This window comes from Epinephelus fuscoguttatus, linkage group LG15 (genome assembly GCF_011397635.1).
Source record: "Epinephelus fuscoguttatus linkage group LG15, E.fuscoguttatus.final_Chr_v1".
In the NCBI taxonomy this organism is placed as follows: Eukaryota; Metazoa; Chordata; class Actinopteri; order Perciformes; family Serranidae; genus Epinephelus; species Epinephelus fuscoguttatus.
Genome location: NC_064766.1, coordinates 33,577,701 through 33,599,261, shown reverse-complemented (window position 1 = coordinate 33,599,261; position 21,561 = coordinate 33,577,701). Strand labels below are relative to the sequence as shown.

At 39.9% G+C, this 21,561-nt stretch overlaps 1 pseudogene; it reads left to right on the top strand.

Moving 5' to 3' along the window:
* Positions 1 to 535: 535 nt before the first annotated feature.
* Positions 536 to 17,426, top strand: LOC125901836 (uncharacterized; annotated as a pseudogene).
* Positions 17,427 to 21,561: the final 4,135 nt, after the last annotated feature.

The window sequence follows — 21,561 nt, the reverse complement described above, 5'->3', positions numbered from 1 at the left end:
GGGTGGAGTTTTGTTGCTACCTCCTCTGCCCTTGCATCTCCGCAAGTGTTATAAGGACTGTAAACTCCACGTGATCCTCCATCGGTATATGGGTGTGAATTTTCATGTTTGGGTTCACTATCTCTTTAAATGAATACCTCACCCCCAAAGTCTTATCTACAATAACTAAGCTCGTGTTTTCCTCCACGGTGCACAAATACTCTAAGAAAAGGAGAGATTGCAGACTAAATGAGATTGAAATGGTGCGACATTCATCAACAGCAAATCTATATCAACACATCCGGTTACAAACTCTCACACAACTTGAGCAATATCATTAGAGTGTCATTTATCCAGCTGTTTGCGCAGTACTCCCAAAACACACTCATTTTCGCCAAAACATCACGATTCAAATCACTTCCGCATAATCAATCTCAGCGCGCCTGGGCAAGCCGAGCGCGTGCGGCTGAACTCCGCTCGTGCATTCCACTGTAATCCATCCTCCCGACACGCTCATTGGCCAGGAGTTGTGCTGCTGCCTCACGTGATGTAAGCAGTGAGGAGCATGGCATCTGATCTGTGCGCAGAACAAGTTTGAGAGAAGTTAATTACTCCGATATCGATTAAAAGAAAAAGAGGATACGCGCGTGAGCGTCATCAGGCGGAAAGAATGCCCCGTGTGTGCGCGTACCCGAGATGCTTCAACCAGATGAAGTCCAACTCACCGGTGATGTTTCACAGACTGCCGTTAGGAAACCCTGAGATGCTACAGTTGTGGCTAACCGCTATGAACATAGCGACCACAACGGCGACAAACTTACGGTCACGATCACTGCGGGTGTGTAGTGATCATTTCACGGCGGACGATTACTGTGACGTTTCCTTCCCAGCGCGAGACCAGTCGACCAGACGCCTCAAACCCACCGCTGTGCCTGTCACTTTCGTTTCCAGCGGGCACGAGCTACATGCAGATGTGATGGTAAGTGATGGGTTTGATGTTCTGCAGCCATCAGTGATACCTAGCTACCAATGCACTGAGGTACAACGCACACGCTTGCTCACCCTCTTTAAAGGAAATGCCCACTTTAGAATGAAAATACAGACGGTACTTACTGACCCTCATGCCGACAAGAAGTCCAATAGTTTTTTAATCCGCAAAACTCGTTCGGGGTATAGGGGGATAACAGCTAGCCGGATTTTTTCCACACTTGAAGTGCATGGAACCCACATTTTGAAAATGTAAGAAAACTCCGCTAATGCATTTCAAAACCGTCAGAACGGCTCTTCCGTCATAATCCAAGTGCACTGAAGCCGCGGCATGCAAAATTAATTAGACTTGATTTGATTTTAGATTAAAACTGAAAGGACAGTACACATACACGTTTAATAATAAAAATAATTAGAAGAACAATGACTTTATTGAGGACAGAGCGGTCCATGGTATACCACAAAAACCCATCTATGTACAAAAATACGATAAAATAAATACAACATATAAAATTATCTTTTAAAAAAGACAAGAAATACCCAACACGTCATTATACAAATTCATGAATATGGACAGAATTCAATAAACTGCACCCAAAAACAAGCTGTAGAGCCAGTGGTCCCACAGTCGAGATGAAAACCTGACTGAGCTCAGCTCTCTGAGACAGAGAGCCTGCACATACTGTATATCAATATATAATAATTCGTATTAAAGCAAGACCAATCTCTCAAGACAGATTCTGCAATTGATGGATTTCCAGATTGAAGCAAGTGCCATGCCATCGTTGTAGGCCACGTTTAGTCTTTGTATATTGCTCTTCCTATAGGAGCACAGCACAGGTGGGCAGTATACAACGGAGTGTAGATATCTCTATCATCAGATAAATCATTCATACATTTCAGACATACATAAGCAGACAGCAACATAAATGAAAATGTAAACATAAGAACACACACATTCATACAAATAGATTTATACATCAGTCACAGTTGTCTGTAGCCAATCTACATTGTAATTTGCTTCCTCTGTGATAATCAATTTCACAATTTTATTGTTAATTTTGAAAGCAATGTTAATTCATTTACTTTTATAATAAACCCCATGATACTACTTGGTAAATTTCATATGCACAAATCTAAATGTGCTAAATCATCCCCCTGTTTAAAGTTTATTTTATTTTTTTATTTTTTTGATAGATTTTAATCTAATGGAGTCTCAGGAACGTGATCAATAAGAAGTGTATCACCATACATCATTATAATTAGCTGCTTGGTAATTTGTCTGCTGAATAATGATGTCTGCTGAGGGGGTGTGCAAAAAGGAGGAGGCATGTCACATATTTTTTTAAGCACTGATGAGGGACGTACCTTTTTATTTTGGCTTAGTTAAGGTGCATACAAATTTAAATGGTTGTATTAAGTCTTTATTTTACCACAGATATTTAAATAAACAATGAAGGCAGGTTTGGAAGATAGGTTTTCTTTAAAAAAAATTACAAATTACATCAATTTTGATAGCCAGAAACTGTAAAAACAGAAAGTATCATTAGATTTTCACATGTCTGACAGTCCTTGGACATATTGTGTGAAACGCTTCCATCAGACAAAATGAATGATTAAAAAATTACCAAATGTGAGCTATAAAAAGTGATATTTCATCAAAATCACTTTATTCTACTTTAAATTTGGCTCAGAGGATACATTTTGAAAATCTAATGACTAATTTATGGTGGAGGGAGGGGCATTTTACATCAGTCACTCAAGGAGGTTAAACATCGATTAAAAAAATAATAAAATGAGGAAGAAGAAAAAAAAGTCACTGCCCAGCCACCCACATCCTCTGATAAATAAAGAACAGTCCCTAACTTTTACCTTTTTTTCAATAAAGTTAAAATAAATGAAAATAAAGTTGAAATAAATAAAAAATGATAATAAAATGAAGTAGGAAAAAACAGTCAAAGCCCAGCCACCCATCTCCTCTGATAAGTAAAGAACAGTTCCTAACTTTTACCTTTTTTTCAATAAAGTTAAAATAAATGAAAATAAAGTTGAAATAAATAAAAAATGATAATAAAATGAAGTAGGAAAAAACAGTCAAAGCCCAGCCACCCATCTCCTCTGATAAGTAAAGAACAGTCCCTAACTTTTACCTTTTTTTTTCTTAATAAAGTTAAAATAAATAAAAAATAAAGTTGTAATAAATAAGAAATAATAACATGAAGAAGAAGAAAAACAAAAAACGGTCACAGGGGCATTTTACATCAGTCACTAAGGGAGGCTCAAAGAAAAATATCTGTAGCTTTGGAAAGGTTAAATATCGCTAAAAAATAATAATAAAATGAAGAAGAAGAAAAAGAAAGTCACAGCCCAGCCACCCACATCCTCTGATAAATAAAAACAGTCCCTAACTTTTAGCTTTTTTTTAAATAAAGTTTTTAAAAAAGTAAAATTTAAATAAATAAAAAATAAGTATGTAAGAATGTGGCCAAAACAGTTACTGCACTCAAATTCAAAATACTGCCGCGAGTCGTGTCCGCCCCCCCCTCCCCTACAGATTCGAGGTTGCTGGACAGCAGCACACTGGAGTCTGATTTGTTTGCCCACGGGCGGCTGCTGTGGCAGGGCCGCGTCGCCGTGTCCGTGATCTTTGGTTTTCCAGCGGACCGTTCGAGCAAGTCCGGCTTCTCTGCTGCTAATGCTGCTGCCGGGATACAGCTGAGGAGCCAGCTGCTAATGCTATGTACCGGGACACTGCTAATGCTGCTTGCCGTGCTGCTGTAGCTCAGTCGTAACTGTAACTGATGCTGAGACTCTACTGACTGTGTGACTGGTAGACGGGGGTGGGTGGCGCAACAGGCCAAAACACAAATTCAAAACATAAACATGATTTGCGGACTGTAAAATATTTTTTTAAATGCCAATATTTTGGCCGTACTATTGTTGTCGGTGAGATCACTATGTTATATGAACATTATTCCTTAGTCTCTGTGACATATTAGGATGATTTTACGACTATTTGCGTTAGATTTCTTACATATAGCTCCTTTTAAGATAAAGAAAAAAAAAATAGTCACACCACAGCCACCCACCCATCTCCTTTGATAAGTAAAAAAACAGTCCCTAACGTTTACATTTTTTTTCAATAAAGTTTAAATAAATAAGAAAGAAGTTGAAATAAATAAAAAATGTTAATAAAATGAAGAAGAAAAACAGTCACAGCCCAGCCGTCCATCTCCTCCGATAAATAAAGAACAGTCCCTAACTTTTACCTTGTTTTCTCAAAGTTAAAATAAATAATAAATAAAAAATTATAATAAAATGAAGAAGAAGAAAAAAAAACAGTCACTGCCCAGCTATCCGCCTCCTCTTTTAAGTAAAGAACAGTCCCTAACTTTTACTTATTTGTCACATAAATTTAAAATATATAAAAAATAAAGTTGAAATAAAAATAATAATAATGATAAAATGAAGAAGAAAAAAAAAAACAGTCACCGCCCAGCCACCCATCTCCTCTGATAAATAAAGAACAGTCCCTAACTTTTACCTTTTTTTCTAAAAGTTAAAATAAAAAAAAAATAAAAAATTATAATAAAATGAAGAAGAAAAAAAAAAACAGTCACCGCCCAGCCACCCATCTCCTCTGATAAATAAAGAACAGTCCCTAACTTTTACCTTTCTTTACAATAAAGTTTAAATAAATAAGAAAGAAGCTGAAATAAATAAAAAATGATAATAAAATGAAGAAAAAACAGTCAAAGCCCAGCCACCCATCTCCTCTGATAAATAAAGAACAGTCCCTAACTTTTACCTTTCTTTACAATAAAGTTTAAATAAATAAGAAAGAAGCTGAAATAAATAAAAAATGATAATAAAATGAAGAAAAAACAGTCAAAGCCCAGCCACCCATCTCCTCGGATAAGTAAAGAACAGTCCCTAACTTTTACCTTTTTTCCAATAAAGTTTAAATAAATAAGAAAGAAGTTGAAATAAAAACATAATAAAATTAAGAAGAAAACAAACAGTCACTGCCCAGCTATCCACCTCCTCTTTTAAGTAAAGAACAGTCCCTAACTTTTACTTATTTGTCAAATAATTTGCTGCTGCTGTCTGGGGTTACAAAAGTTATTCTTGTGTTAATGCTGTGTTTAACCGGGCATGTAGATTTTATTTAGGTGTGGGTAATACACACCAAATGCTGCTATACAGGGTGATATGGGTTGGAAAACTCCATGGCAACACCAGTGGTCCTGTATCTTTAAAAACTGGCAGAGACTCTGTGGTATGCCTGACAGCCGATTATGTAAGCGTGTTTTTCAGTGGGCGGCTCATTTGTCAAATGTAAAAAAAAAACTAAATTGTATTGAATATTGTATTTTTATTAACATATTCCCTCTGTACCCTCAAGTACTTTTAATGTGTGTTGTGGAGTTACACCGAAATAAAGTTTATCTATCTATCTATCTATCTAATAAAGTTAAAAAATATAAAAAATAAAGTTGAAATAAAAAATAAAGAACAGTCCCTAACTTTGACATTTTTTTTCAATAAAAAAAAAAAAAAAAAAGTTGAAATAAAAAAAATAACAACACAATGATTTTACAGTTATTGTGTCAGTCTTCATGCTGCCTGAAGAGTTTTGAAGATCTCAGTTTACAGTATTTTACTTTTCCTTGCCATTACTGTCATTAAACTGGCCGGGATACGCCTCACAGCAAACCAAGCGCTCCCGGCCACAGTACCCCGCCCATTCTGTTACCACCACAGCCATGAGCTAGGCTAGTTGTTAGCCTGCCACTGTTGTTAGCATTGGAAACCAGTCGACCCAGAAGCTCCATCTTACAGTCTACTTAGAAACATTTGTTAAACTATCCGACCACCTTTAAATCAGGAGGGACAAACTTAAACCCAGTATGTGCTCCGTCGTCGGACGGGGCTCGTGGCGTCGCAGTGCGCAACGGTTCAAGTTACCGTAGGATCCGGAGAGGAGGCTGGAGTGGGTTCGGTTCATTTTTGATTCAACGGTCAACGACTTAAAGAATCGTCCTGGACCAAAGCGGGATAATGTCAGAGTCTCAATTTAACCATGTACGTAGTTATAAGAGTTTGGCGTGTTTTCGTTTCTGTATCACAGCTTGACATTAGCTAAGCAACCATGTAAGGTGTTTACACTAAAGGTAATTCAATACATCTCCATTTCACATATACGTGTTCCATACAGTGAACTTAATGTCACCAGAGGCACATATTGAAGACACACCCTTGACAGGACAACCTTGGTGCCTTGGTGCCTTCTTCTCGTGTTTTTGTGTCTAAGTGATAAATGTGAACGACCATTTTTGTAATTGGTTCAGTATTGAGAGACAGGGCTGCAATGTAACCAGATGGGGCAATGGTACACCGTCACTGTATGTCCATTAAAGGTGGTATATGTAGCGCACAGGCTCGGGTTCTTAACATGATCCAGTCTGTTCGTTATGGTGTTTGCCCCCAAATCTCGCGACACGTGGGGAAACCTGAACGGGAGTTTGAGAGAGTATTTGGACTAGTTTGTTGTGTTGGAGAGCAGAAAAGAGTTTAGTGTTATCTAAAAGATAAAAATAAGAGCAAAAATGGTTCGTGCTTGTGTATTTCCAAATTGCACCAACAAAATGTCCAAAAACAGTGCGCGCAGTTTTCATAGACTACCTTTACTGGACGAGGACGTGCTGAAGTCGTGGCTTGTTGTGTTACAAATGGATCCAAACACTCCTGTTCATAAACTGCGGCTTGCAGACCATCGGGTCTGCAGTGACCATTTTTCCCAGGATGACTACTGCCAGTCAAAGAGGAGAAAGAATCCAAAGCACATTTTCCTAAAGAAAACTGCTGTCCCAAAAGAGGAGATACCAGCTGCAGACAGAGTGGAGGTAATATCACTAGCTGAAGTTATTATCTTGACCCAGCATAACGTGACACACGAAAGCATGCAGAATAAAGGCAAAACAAAGTGATTAGTAGCTGCAAAATATATACTGATTATAAAATCTATTGAAATCAATTTCAAGTGATGACAACAAGCAGAGATTTACTGGGTAATTGATGCCAAAGTGTGTGTGCACAGTATAAAAATATACTTACTATATGGGCTATAAAACCAATTTTATGCCCATATTTTCGCATCTTATACATCCGAAGCTACAGAGATGCTTACTAGCAATGAGTGATTATGGTTATGTTAGTTATCCTTCGCCCCTATACGCTGTCTTTTCTAAATAAGAGAAGATGAGACAGTCATTTTAAGCCTGTTGCCCCCCCTCTGTGGTGCAGTGGTTAGCATTGTCATCCCACAGCAAGAAGGTTCCCAGTCCAAATCCAGGGGGGGGGGGGGTTCTCCCCTGTGTCATCATGGGGGTTCTGGGTACTCCGGCTTCCTCCCACAGTCCAAAGACATGCAGGTTAGGTTACTTGGTGACTTTAAATTGTCTGTAGGTGTGAATGTGAGCGTGGATGGTTGTCTGTTCCTATGTGTCAGCCCTGCCCAGGGTGTACCCCGCAACTTGCCCAATGTCAGCTTGGATAGTCGCAAGCCGCCCGCAACCCCAACAGGATAAGCGGCTACAGGAAATGACCGGCCTCTCCCTCCTTGTTCACTCTTTAATCACTAGGAGCTTTTTATCTGTATCTCAAATTCAAAGGCCTCAACCACATTGTCAAAATCAACTAAATAATCTTCCGCAACATTAAAGTCTTATAAGCTAAACTCACATCTCGTTAGATTTCAGAGCGAGACTTCACCTAGATTGAGACTCGGATGCTTTAACAAACAGACTGGACCAAATGAAAGCTAAAGAGACGCTTCAGAGACTGGGTCTAACAATCTGAGCCTGTCTGTGGCAAAAATAAACACTTTTAATGGACGTACAGCGATGGTGTACAAATGCCCCATCTGGTTATATTGTGGTCCGTTGCACAACTTCCGGCTGGATCAGTTTCAAGAAGTTTCAAGAAGTGTTGTTCACATCAATCACTTAGACACAGATACATGGGAAAATATCATGGGATACATAGTAGTTACACATTAATCACACACACAGTCATCACAGTGAACTGTACAAATCAACATCCTTCACTGAATAGAAATTTGGCATTCCCCTCTCTCACACAACATGTAGCCTATGTGAAATAAAAGTCATGTCCACGTTTTTTAAAATATTCATTATTTAGCGTGCTAGTCGACATCTTGTGTCCTTGTGCAGCCCGATTTAAATTCTGCTTGTACTGACAGGTGCAAGTTGCAAGAAATTTCGGTTTATTTCAACCTGTCTCCTATTGTCCTAAATTTGTTTCAAGTGACTAGTGACATAGAAATAATAGTTAGCATGTTAGTCGTTAGCCTAGATACAGCCGGGCGCACCTAGTAGCGTCAGACCTGTTAAAACGTAAGTTAAAGGGCATACCAGAGATATTGGATAGCTAAAGGAGATACCCCACTGTACGCTTATCCAATGTTAAGAAAACGGTTACTCTTCCTGTCTCCTAAGGTAGGCGTGGTTACCGCTCCCTCCAATCAGAGCCTGTTCTGCCCCCCTCCCCACCTCGTGTTGGACAGAGGGTCTGTGTCTCGCGATAGCTTGTTTTCTGGGACGGAACAAAGTTAACTTTCTCTTGATCTGTGCGGATGAAAAATGCAACTCTAGTGTCAGAATGTTTGTAAGATGTGTGGCTTGTGGAAAACGAACCCAGTCTTTACTTTAGTGATTATAGGGCGAAAGAATTAACCCGAAACTGTTATCACGTTCATTTTCCTCATTAACGGCAATACATTCAGAGTTGCCACAAGTCTCCTAACGGGGCATAGCGCTGACGTCACTGAATCAGGAAGTGAGCTGAGTGGGGTATCTTGCTTTTCCAGTATCTCTGGGCATACTCTTCAAGTGCAAAGTTAGTCCACTAAACAAGCTTTTTTTCCACAAAGACCGCCTCATATCGTTAGGATAAATGTCAGAGAACATATAGAAAACGACATGTAAACGTTTTGTTTTACCATAACCGTGTGCTGCCGTGTTTGTTTACCATTTAGCTCTGCTTTCCAAAGCACGGCCGAAATATCGCGAGAACAAGCAGCTCTAGATAAAGCACAGCTGGATCCGGTGGCGTTCGTTACCGGAGATTACAGGCAACAAGTCGGACATCAGTTTGACAAAGTAAAATGGTTCGTAAGTGTGCATTTCCTAATTGTGAAAACAAAATGTGGCGCAATAGGCACAGCTTTCATCGATTGCCATACAGATGCCCGGATATAACGAAGTTATGGCTAGTTATACTGAAAATTGATGAAAACACACCAGTCAGTAGCCTGCGCCTCGCCGATCATCGGGTTTGCAGTGATCATTTCGATCAGGATGATTACCTACCGACCAAGGAGGGACAATCTAAACTTTACCTGAAGAGAAATGCTATTCCCAAGGGGATACCTGATGCAAACCGAGTGGAGGTAATTAGTTCAAATTTCTTTATTGATGTGACAAAACCTAGCCCTAGCCTAGGCTAATCAGTATTTAGCCATACCTGTATCAACTCTATTTCAATAAATAGACGTAGCCCAAAGGGATTCGCTCTTTGTTTACGTCTGGCAGGATAACTTCAAAGCAGTCACATAATGAAGTAATTTGTAGTTAAAAAAAAAAGTAAAGTAAAAAATCCGACAAAAGTTATGCACACTGTAGGAGCCCAGTAGTGTTGTTGAGGTCACAGACACAATATGATGACCACATGCCATGTCTCTGTTGCCCAGTCTGTGAGTTGTGTGTGTTATCCAGCTGCCCACATCTACAGGCTAATGTAGCCATTCACCATGCAGTTCTTCAGGATATACATCGTCCAGTCTGAGCACACACAGAGCATTCATTTATTTTAAGTCAAAACATGTATGTATGGTGCTGTAGGGTGCTCTGAACCCCAGTTTTAGACGACTGTATGCAGCTTTTGTTTAACTGCAAGCTTTTACTTTTGTCATTCACTTAGCGGTCAACTGCTGCATCCAGGACGTGCTCCGTGGTCAGATGTGATTCGTGGCGTCGCAGCGCACTACTGTTTAAGTTACCGGAGGATCCAGAGAGGAGGCTGGAGTGGGTTCAGTTCATTTTTGAAGTCAACGGGCAGCGACTGAAAGAGTCATCCTGGACTGATATCACCATTTGTAATGAACACTTTACTGATGACTCTTTCGAAGACACGGGCCAGCTAAAGCTCAGTGCTGTCCCAACACTGTGTGTCAAGTCAGAGCCCGATGAATCCCCGGAGAGCCCACAGAATGAGGTGAGTCTGTCAGACAGCTGTAGCATGTTTTCCTGTCCCTGTCCTACATTTTTAACAAAACAGCAGAGCACACATTTCAAATAAATCCAGGAGAACTCCAGGCTACATATGTATTGTTTGTCATGCTTATCACGAACATATAAGTGTATTTTATGTTTAGATGCCACTGTATTATAGGCTACAGGGTTAACTTAGATGCCACATAGCGTCTGCCACAAGACCTCATTTCAATGTAACATAACGTTAAGCAGCAATTGACTTGCATACTAACCTTATGAGTTTGCTAACGGTACGGTGTATGACATTAGCACAGCTAGCTAACAATAGCAAGCTCATGTGGTTAATAGACAAGTTGTTTGCCGCTTAATACAACAGTTATGGTTTGTCGAGATATTAAGGTTGTGTTGTTTATCTTGGTGGAAGTCATGTGGCTTATTGACACCACAACATGGAAACCTATCCTGATGATAGTCTCTGGCGTAGGTCTGGGCGATATAACGACTATGTACTATATATCGATATATTTTCAAGCAAGATTTATTGTGTCCTTACACAACACAGTTCATTTGATATACCGTGAAGTTGCGTTACCTCTCACAATCTCCACACAGAGATAAAATACAGAGATTAGTTTTTGTCCATATTGCCCAGCCCTACTCTGGGCGTACACAATTCACTTCCTTCTCCAATCTTTGGTCCACAAAGGGTCCAACAGAGGAGGTGGGCTTGAGCCTGGAGGTCTGCAACAAGACTCTTCTCAGTAAATCACATCCAGTCTTTTAATAGTTGTAAATTAGTGCGCTAGTTAACATCTTGTGTCCTTGTGCAGCCTGATTTAAATGCTGCTCGTACTGACAGGTGCTTAATGACAGGCTGACTCAACCCTGTAGTGCTGTGGAAGTGACACACACAGTATGATGAGAGCTTGCCATGTTACCGATGCCCAGTTTGTTAGCTGGGTGTCACTGCCCATGTCTACAGGCTGTTATAGCCATTCACTATGCACTTGTTCAGTGTTCACACAGAGCTTTAATTTATTTTTAGACACAACCTATGTATTCATGGTGCTGTGAGGTGCTCTGAAACCCAATTTAGTGTGTTGTTTGTGTGTTTTCTTTTCTTGCAAGTTTTTACTTTTCCCATGTGTGTAGGAGCCTGTAGAAGCCAAAGATGCTGATAGTCCATGTGATGACCGTCCACCTACCCACTCTAAAAAATCAAGACGTACTGGAAAAGGAAAAGGTGAGAAACTTAACATATTGTGTGTGTATACAGATAAAGAGGGTATTTATTTGTGAAGCTAAGCTATTTCTTTACATGTGAATGTTGAACTTTGTTTACAGCTTCACAAGCAAGTGGTGTCTCAAAGTCGAATTCAACTGATGCTCAAAATACTGTCACTTCTGGATCTGACCAGATGCCACAAAAAGTCCTGAATATTGAGTTGAACAGGGAAAAGTGAGTTACACTTTGTCAACAGATTTGCTTATTTTCTGTACCGTTGACTGCTATTTTTTTTTAAATTTTCATTCAAATTGGTTTTCAGGTCTGCGCTTCTACAGATTAAAGGCAAGTATATTGTGAATGAAAGCTGCCTCCTCCAGTTGTTCCGCCGCAAGTGCCCGTCGTGTGGCTTTAAACTTCTGATGGAGAAGGTCACCTCTGGGGTGCTCATCGTCTTCACCCAAACTTGCCTGAAGTGTGACTACAAAAACCAGTGGAAGAACCTTGTCAATTACACTCTTCCTACAACTGTGGATCAACACCTGACAAGAGGCACAGAAGAAACTGCAGAGACCAAACAGGTAGAACTTGAATTGTAAGACACACAACAACACATCGAGACCCTCTGAATGTAGTATAATGACCTCAGAACCTACTCTATCTTATGAAACTCCAGAATGGGCAAGATCATTCTTTTTTGTTAAGGTTTGCAATCCCTCTGATCAATACAGAAAGGTTGGGTTATATTATGATTAAGTATTATGTAGTATTTTGTAAACTGCCCTCATGCTTTGGTTGTTATGATTATGGCTGCGGCACAGTAGTTTATTATGGGTGTAACACGACCTACATTCAGGGATTGTGCTGGCTGAGCAACATAACTTCCTCACACTGGTGCGCTATCCAGGTTGAGGTTAGGCAGCTGGAGTCAAGGACTACCATCACTGCACAAATGCCTGTAATTTGTGCTGTTTACAGTTGTTCCAATCGATTAAATTTGGAAAAATAAAGGTCACTTTAGTCCCAAAAATAGTGGGAGAGGTTAAAAAAAAACTAACTGAGAAAAAGCAGCAGAAGTGGATCAAAAACCTCCATTTTCAGTCTGGAGGAGTGAAGTCGACTCCTCCAACTAATGTCGGATGTTAATGTTAAAGCGTTGTGTTTAACTTCTCCACATTTCCAGCCATGACAGATTTTTTTCCCCATACTTTTTCAGCCTCCCTAGTCCTCATTTCACCAGACATCTGGCAATGGTGAACCTAGTAACGTTATCCTGACAGCGATGCATCTGTGCACAGAGTTGAAGTATAAAGGACAGTTATACTTAAGCACATTTACTTACCCAGCCAAAAACAAGATGGCAGTCATTTCGGTCGAGGATCCAACCACACACAAATGAGTTAAAGTCCACTAGACTCTTTCATTGGCTTTCTGTGCAACATAAGATTAGGAGGTCTGGAGGACAAGGTAATGTGTAATGGCGGTCCTTCCCACATTGGGCAAGTCAGTCAAGTTTTGGAAGAAATTTGCTTTTCTTTCATTTGTATGGATCATATCCAACAAGAGCGTCAGTTTTTGGGTGATAGCTGCTGCCTGCAGGTTGATCCGTCCCTTTTATGTAGGCATATTCCTCAATTTCCAGTATATAGATTTATCATTTCCTGCCCTGCATCTGAATTTCACGCATCATAATAGTCACATTACTGCAAACAAGTTATTGAAGCTACTGTGCTCTAACCTTCTGCGGTGTATTACCGCATCCGTCATATCTGATAGAAGCACAGCGGGTTCAAATCCTGTGTGGCTTAATGATGTTTTCTTGGCTAATGTTAACAGAAGCAGTAAAGAGTTTTCACAGTACATCTGTAGCTTCATAGATTCAACAAAAAATAGGAACATCATAGTCGGGCAGAGCAGCTGCAGACGTGCTCACAGCCAGTGGCCGTCGGAGCTCGTTCTTTTGAAAGGAGTAATGAGGAATAAATGCATAATGTAAAGTGTCACATCATCTCTCCTTTGGGTAGTGTCTCTGTGGATAGCTTCCCTAAACTGGTGGCTTCTGGACTTTTCTCGTATAGTTTTCAGCTCAATTAGAATAAAAAAAAAATCATATTTTTTCCTCTAGCTGCCTCTTTTTTTGTAATGTTGCTGTAATATTCTGTGCTGTATAAACTTGAAAAAGTCGTACTAGGTTGTCATTCTTGTCATTGTATTGTTCACAGGAAATGCCAACAGGCGACAACCCCAGCAGCACAGTGTTCTCTGAAGTTGTTACCTTTAGTGATGAAGAAAGTGATCCGTCAGATGAAGGAGAGGAAGGTGATGACGGTGGGGTGAGTTCCGACGGGGATTGGAATCCAACCGAGGATGTTTTGCTGGCGGAAGAGCTCACAAAGCATTCTGAAGAGGAAAGTGAAGATGAAGATGAAGACCAAAGCGGAGAGGAGGAAGAGTTTGATTCCCCAGGTGGCCTCAAAATTAATGAGCTCTGCACAGAATGTGGAAGTTTCTTCAATATTCTGAAGCCTCACACTTGTGAGTACAAAATAAAGCCCTTTTCCTGCAATATCTGCGGCAAAAGATGTGTTACCGAGACGTCTCTGAAAAATCATAGCAAAATCCATGATGAAACCTATGAGCATCCTTGCAAATACTGCCACGTTACCTTCAAAACGAGGGTGGACAAACTTAAACATGAGCAGATCCATCAAGATTGCAAAGAACCCTATAAATGTCCAGACTGTCCAAAGACATTTGCCAGCAGTAAGCAGAGCCCACCTGGCGAATCACAGAAGGGCCCCGAAGGAGTACAAATGTGGAGTTTGTGGGATTGAATTTAAGGATGTTCATCATCTGCGGAGACATTCTGTCGTGCACACGGGATTGAAACCCTACAAGTGCGCAGTGTGCCACCGTGGCTTCAACCAGTCGAGCCACCTGAAATCTCACATGCGTCTGCACACAGGGGAGAGGCCTTTTAAGTGTAAGCATTGTGACAAAAGCTTCAATCACAACGTGAGCTTGAAGAGTCACGTCCAGCGTTACCACTCATCGACTTCTGGACATGAACAGAAGAAGGTTAAGATGGAAGAAGGGACCAGCGACACTGGCGATGCAGAGGACAGTGGGATTAAGAAAGGCACAGACTCTGAGTTTGACAATGCAGAAGAAGATGCAGGAGGGGAGGTGCAGAAGGAGGTAACAGAAGTGCGCAAAAGTAAAAAGAGGACCACAGGCAGACCCAGAGGAAGGCCGAAGAGGGACGCAGCAGGCAACTTGATTCCGGCAGGGGAAACAGGAGGCTCACGTTCAAACACTAAGACTGCAAAATCAAAGGCGCAAAAGTTAAAGAAAACAGGTTCCAGCGATGAGGAAAGTGAAGACGAGCAATCAGACAGTGACATATCCTATGACTCACCAGAAGAGGAGAAGGAGGAGGAGGAGACAGTAAAGAAGAGCACAGGGAAATCAAGAGGAAGACCAAAAAATGACAGTGACTCTGATTTTGATCCAGAAGAAGTAACAAAGAAAAAGAGGTACAGCAGCCAGAGCAGTGGTAAGACCTCAGGGAAACGTAGGGGAAGGCCAAAGAAAAATCCAGAGGTCTGAAAATGCTGAAAACACACAGAGCTGAATAATTTGTTTTGGAAAAAAAGAAAGAAGCTGCAGAAAACTGGACTGATACGTCTCAAAGATATGGTAAAACAATTTGGAATATGAGAAAAAAAACATTCACACAGGCCAACGTTTTTCTGAGGCCCTGCCTACACATACACAGATATTTTTAAAAGCTGATATTTCCCCCCCTCTGTTTTAAAAAGAATCTGTCCACACGACTTTTATTGTACAAAATATCTTCATACACACTAGAAAACAAAAGCAACTCCAGATGCTCATTGGTGTTAGCCTTCTCCCAGTTGTTGCAAATGCAGTAATATTAACAGGCTAATGTTACATTTTTCAAAACTTAGACTGGAGATCTCATCACCATTTAGTCCCTTTCAACATAAGGATAAAGGAGCTCACTTAAAAATACGAGTAATGCTCTTGACAATTGAAAGTTTTCTTTCCACTCCTCATCGACAACAATCCCACTCTCAAAACTGTCCCACTGTCTGCTGGTTTGACCGTTCCTGATGATCCAAAACCACCGTTTCTTGTAACTTTATACTGCAGATGTTGAGGTGGACCACATCACATTGGACACCGCAGATACCTCCGTTCATCCGTAAAGTGGTGAAGCAGTACTTTTGCAAGTGTGAAGTAGTCATTGGACCAAGCAGTGCTAACATAACATAAACTAACATGTTCATTACACAAAGCGGCAGTGGGTATGCACAGTTTGAATAGTGGACGACCCACCCTTCTTCTGAACCTCAGTCGCCCCCACAGTTGTTTTAGTGGCCAAAACGTAGAGGAAAATATACATTTTACAAAAATAGCTGTGTATTTGTGGACAGGGCCTGAATTAAATCATCTTCTACTGTACAGTATTGGAGGGTCAGTTAGTGAATCATTTGGAAAAAAATAAGATATTTCTTATTGAGTTCGAGTGCATTATAAAAAAAAGTGACTGTCAGAAAATGGTATAACCGTTGGGAAACATGTATTATATTCATGTATTATCAGAATAATGTAAGTTTCAAGCTAAAAAACACAACATTTATACTGAGGTCAGGGCACTGTGGCACAGCCATTGTTTCTTTTGTCTTTACTTATTCACTATAAAGCTACATCATTGTGTAACTTCAGTGATTTATTAGTCTGCAGAAGAATCAAAAAGTGTTCAGATAGCATTTCATTGTTACATGTTTTGTTAGAAAAAATCAGTATTCCACAATTTTACCTGTCGGGTAATAGATCTCGATCAATGATAGTCCTTTCACACAATGCCTTTGAATTTATAGAAAAATATAACAGTTGGATAATTTTACCTGATTGTAAGTTTTGGAGTGTTGAAATGTTGGCTTACCTCTTGAGCCTAAGCTTCAGTGATAATCAGTGTGGGCTCAGAGAGCAAGGACAGTGCCAATGGTTTTGTGTTGTTTAGCCCATCAGCTACAAATTGTTAACATTGCTGCTGAGCATTTTGGATTGTTCTGCTACTTTCCAGGTTGAAATGGGGCTTAGTTTTCCTAAAAAAAATGGTTGCTGAAGGTTGAAACTAGTTTGAGATACAGAATCTGATTCATGCGAGTGAAGAGAAGTTAGTTATGGTTTATCACTATGGACTGTTTTGAAACTCATCATAGGACATGTTTAAGGACCTCAGAGTTTGCTTGCACCTGTATTGGAACACAAGTATATAAGGAAGTAAAATACTGGTTAATAAAGAAACACGTAAATATAGTCCTGGAGACAGTTCAATCAATTTTATTTATAAAGCCCAATATCACAAATCACAATTTGCCTCACAGGGCTTTACAGCATACGACATCCCTCTGTCCTTTGGACCCTCACAGCGGTGTTTTAAATTCTCTATTCCAAGTATGTTTCAAGTCTCTGCAAGTGTATTGCCATACCGCACAGGAACTAACAAGTACATGATGTTAAACATATGCAATTTGTAGACAACAGTGTGGGCCTTTATGTGATTGCAGATTTTTACATTTGAAAAAAATTACCAATAAATGTGTCCAACTGCCATTTTGAGAGTCTGTCATCCTGCCTTGTCCGTTAGCTTACAGAGTGTGGTGAGGGAAAGATTCACATTTCAATTAACAAACTCAGACAAACTGGTCCCCGGCCAACTCCAGTCGAGCTGGTGTGCGCTCGGTACCTTGCCAAAGGAGAGACAACGATTGAGCGATTGACTTTTTCCCCTAACTTCCAATTCGGAATTTAAATGGACGAGTGTTCAGAGTTCCCACTTTGATCGTAAAGCCTGAATGAATCCCCACGTTTACATGTTTATCCTTTTCCTCTTTCTCTCTCTGTGCCAGTGCCGAAGCTAGCTTCATGGCCCATCAAGTTTTTTGTTTTTTTTTTAGTCTCCAGCCTGTTGCTGGGCAAACCCAAGGCTGCTGAGTGCGTTGGATATGCTGACAGTTTGCAGATCTAAATGTGGACTAATGTTTTGAGTACTGAAATAAACAGTGTTTGTTTTGTCTTTTAATGAGCTGCAAACCTTAGTGCTATGAGGTTGCACTGACACACTTCACACAAATGAGGATTTGTGTACAAGAGGTAGTCGAGTCAATTTTAAAGCCTCATTTAACAGTTGGTGTGAATCAGGTGCTTGACAGTTTATATCAAGCTGAGTGTGTGTTTACTACAAGCTCTTAATTTTCAATACTACACTCAGCTGCAGTTTTAATAAAGGTCAACAAGACAAAATGCAAAGTGAGCCTCCTGTTTGGTCACATCACTTTGCCACATATTGGGAAATCTGAGAATCAGTCACACACAATTTAAGACTTGAATTTTGTACAATGATTTTGTCAGATTGTCCTTTGGCTCATGAGTCACAGAGGTTTGAAACTAAGGACAGGGACCGCTTGTGACTGATAATATGGTAATTTGTTCAGTGTGCGTGATAGATTTATTCAGCAAATTATATTTTTCACTTAGCTCTAGCCATTTGTTGATGGTGCATCTTTAAGTGAACTAACAAGACAGAACAGTTTAATAAGAGCGAGGCATGGCGAGGCCTCTGAAATCAGCACAAAATTAATTTTTGTTTCATGTTGTCGGTCACACATTTTTAGATAATTAGGTATCAGGAATCCAAGGAAATAGGAAGCATTGGTTCAGTAATAGCTTATTAAAAAACATTATATAAGTGATAGTATTGATAAGGTTCCTTTTCAGATTCAGTAGGTTAGAGATTGATAGTCACCCAGTTAAAAGTAATGTAACTTACAACATGTTATGACTTTTCCAATAATGTTTTAAACTGGGCAAGAAAACTGAAAAGTCCGAAAGACAGATTTAAACCAGGCAGTGTAGACCTCACAACAATACTCAACACTTACTACTGTCAAACTTTTAAGATGTTCTTCAATATAACTTGAAATAAGATTGAAAATGTGTTGATTTTTAGTTTGATTCAATTTCTTTGGACATCAAGCATTTCGATGTTGACAGGCAGCATTTTTACCGCTAATATTAAAGCACATTTCTGATTTTGGAAGGAAAATGTTGCTGAATTTCCAGCTCTGAAAGGTGGTCTTGTACAGCGACCTGGCCACCCATCTTTGTGTGGTAAAGCTGGGCCTAGGCTTGGTAGCGGTGCACTGATTTGACAGGCAGTGCCAATTCAAACAATTGATCTAATCAATAGCAGCATTTAAAGTTAGAGCGCATGACGCCAAATGACCGGAGCCTGTCTGGACGTAGAGATGGCTCCTTGTACAGGGTGTCTACAGGTCTTTAAAGTCTTAAAATGTCTTAAATACAATGTTACAACAATAAGGCCATAAAAGTCTTTAAATAGTCTTAAATTTGAATGTGTGAGGTCTTAACTAACACAACATTTTATCTAATTTCATTGCCATTGGAGAGTACTGTTGCCATTTTATGGATGGATAGACAGCTACCTTTATTGTCCACCTCAGTGGAAATGTGTCTTTGGCTTCTCTCAAAAATAAAAGGAACCCAATACACCAATTAAAACATACAATTTAATGATATATATATAATACAATAGTACAAATAGGCAGGCAGGCAGGGGCAGTACATTAAATGAAGAGTAAAATAGTTTGTTCCCTGATACAGCCATTCTGTGTTCATTACCTGTATGGTACAGGGGATAAAGGACGTCATACATATGTTCCGACTGGCTCTAGCGACCGTGAATCAACACCTAGACGGGAGCAGCTCAAACTGGGAGTGTAATGGATGTGAGGCATCTGCATACCTGTGTATACCCTCCACTACACCACTGGATGTAACTCCAATGTAATCACCAACATTTTGTTTCGTAACTGTAATTTAAATACACCTTTTTTGTCAGTAGCAAACATTACAATGTCCTAAATGTAACGAGGTACTTCCCACCACTGATTACTGGTATGTATCCCACTGGAGATTCTTCAGTTATATCAGTAATATTGAAACCATGTTGGAACTGTTACAGCATCTGTTTTTCTAGGTGTCCATCACCAGGGTGATAATAGTGTCCTGCTAGTTACAGGAAGGCCACTAGATGTCCTCCTTGTCCTTCAGATAGTGACTCGTGCTCAACAGTAAGTAAGGCCACAGCTATCTCTCCAACACAATTACTATGGTAACTGTTATTCCTGCAGTGCCTGAGCCGGCCTGTTAAACAAGTCTCTCTTTCTCCCTTCTATTCCTCCCCTCTCCTTGTCCTCTTCCCTGGGAACCAGTATATTAGTGCAGCATCTCCCACTCTTGTTCTCTATAGGTGACCTCGTGGTCTTGCAGCTATCCTAAGGCCACCCCTCAAACAGTATGTAAGTAATAAATAGGAGCTTAGATGCCCCCTCGCAGCTGCTGAGGCTTGCAAAATTAATGTACACTGTCATTTTCTAACGCCACAAGGACAGCCATTTTCTCTTCTTCTTTCTGTTTGTTTTCTATTAGGTCATGGCTGTATACTATTATTTTCCTCCTCTGTGCACTGGTATAGCTCTTCTTCTCTGCCTCCCTCTCTGGATCTGATGATTTGAAGCCGGTCTTTTAAGATGTCAGTTAGATTACCGGTGCTGCTCGCCGTTGACCGGAGACTAGATTGATGCTTTTAGCAGACTTGACATGAAGAGTATATTATGGAGAAAATAACTGTCCTAGCACCATCAGTGTGAGGATAATATTTATTTGGCACCGTAAATTACTCACTGAGATACAACCGACATGCCCAGCGTTCATTTCTTCCCGAGTCACAGAGACAGGAACATTAGGAGGATGAGGAGTAGTGAAATAATAAGAGCTGAGATTAGAAAGTCAGGAGTATATCCACAAACAGCTAGAGCCACTTCTTTTATGGTTTCGGCATTTGCTTAAGAAACCAGATTGAAAATGGGTTTCTCACACGGGAACTCAAATGCCTACCAAATGTCATAAGCCAAACAGATAGGAATCCACCTGGGCCAAATGACATTTTCTCGCTTACCAATTCCCAGAAAACATCACTTGGTTGTTTATTGAAATGCACTCGGCCTTTAGACTGTTCTCCTTTTCTGTCTCCTGTCTGTGTTTTTAATATCCAGTTTGTGTTTTTCAGGAGTCTGTGTTTGCTCATAAACTATTTGACCCTTTCGATACTGATGTCTGGAAAAGTGTAATATGTTTTTCAGTCTTACTGAGCATTTTTGATGTTAAAAAACCCTACTTAATATAGTAATATATAATATCAAAATATATATGAAAAGATAGATACCACTCTCATATCTGTATGTCATATGAAGCTCCATCCAACAGCTGCCCTGACTGTATCTACAGGTAACTACTTTACAAGTTATATGTTGAGTGTCTCTACAAAAAACTATACATAAGAAACAGAACATTATTTTTCATACTGTGGGATTTGTAAGGCAATAGACCAGATTTTTGAAGTGGTGTTGTGTGAGGTACTAATCCATAGTCAGTGTATTACACACAGTAGATGTCAGTTTGGAGAAGCAGACATGAGTACTTACAAAGAAGCTAAGGAATGTACTGCTGTAGAGCGGGACAGCAGCAAAACATATTTTAGCCACGTAAAAACCTTGAATTAATAGCCCGGGCTATAATTGGCTTAAATCACTGAAATCAACAGGCCTATATTTGAGACAGGCCTTTAATTCATTTTACACAAAACTGTTGCTCAGCAAAGATGGAAAATACATCACATTATTTATATAAACCAGTATGAATATTACCTGTATATAAATTAGGCTTCAAATAACATAGCAATCATGAACCATGCATTTGATCTAACTGACAGACAGGGACAGATGTGTCATTGTGCCAAACTTTGGATTTTAATAATTACTTTAAATTTATCATATTGACCATGAAATCATCTTTGGTAAATAAAATTAAAAAATAAAATTAAAAACACACATTTGTTGGTTATATTTGCGTCACATCTGGGGGTGTATGCTCATTGGTCCGCTCCTTGACCTTTGACCT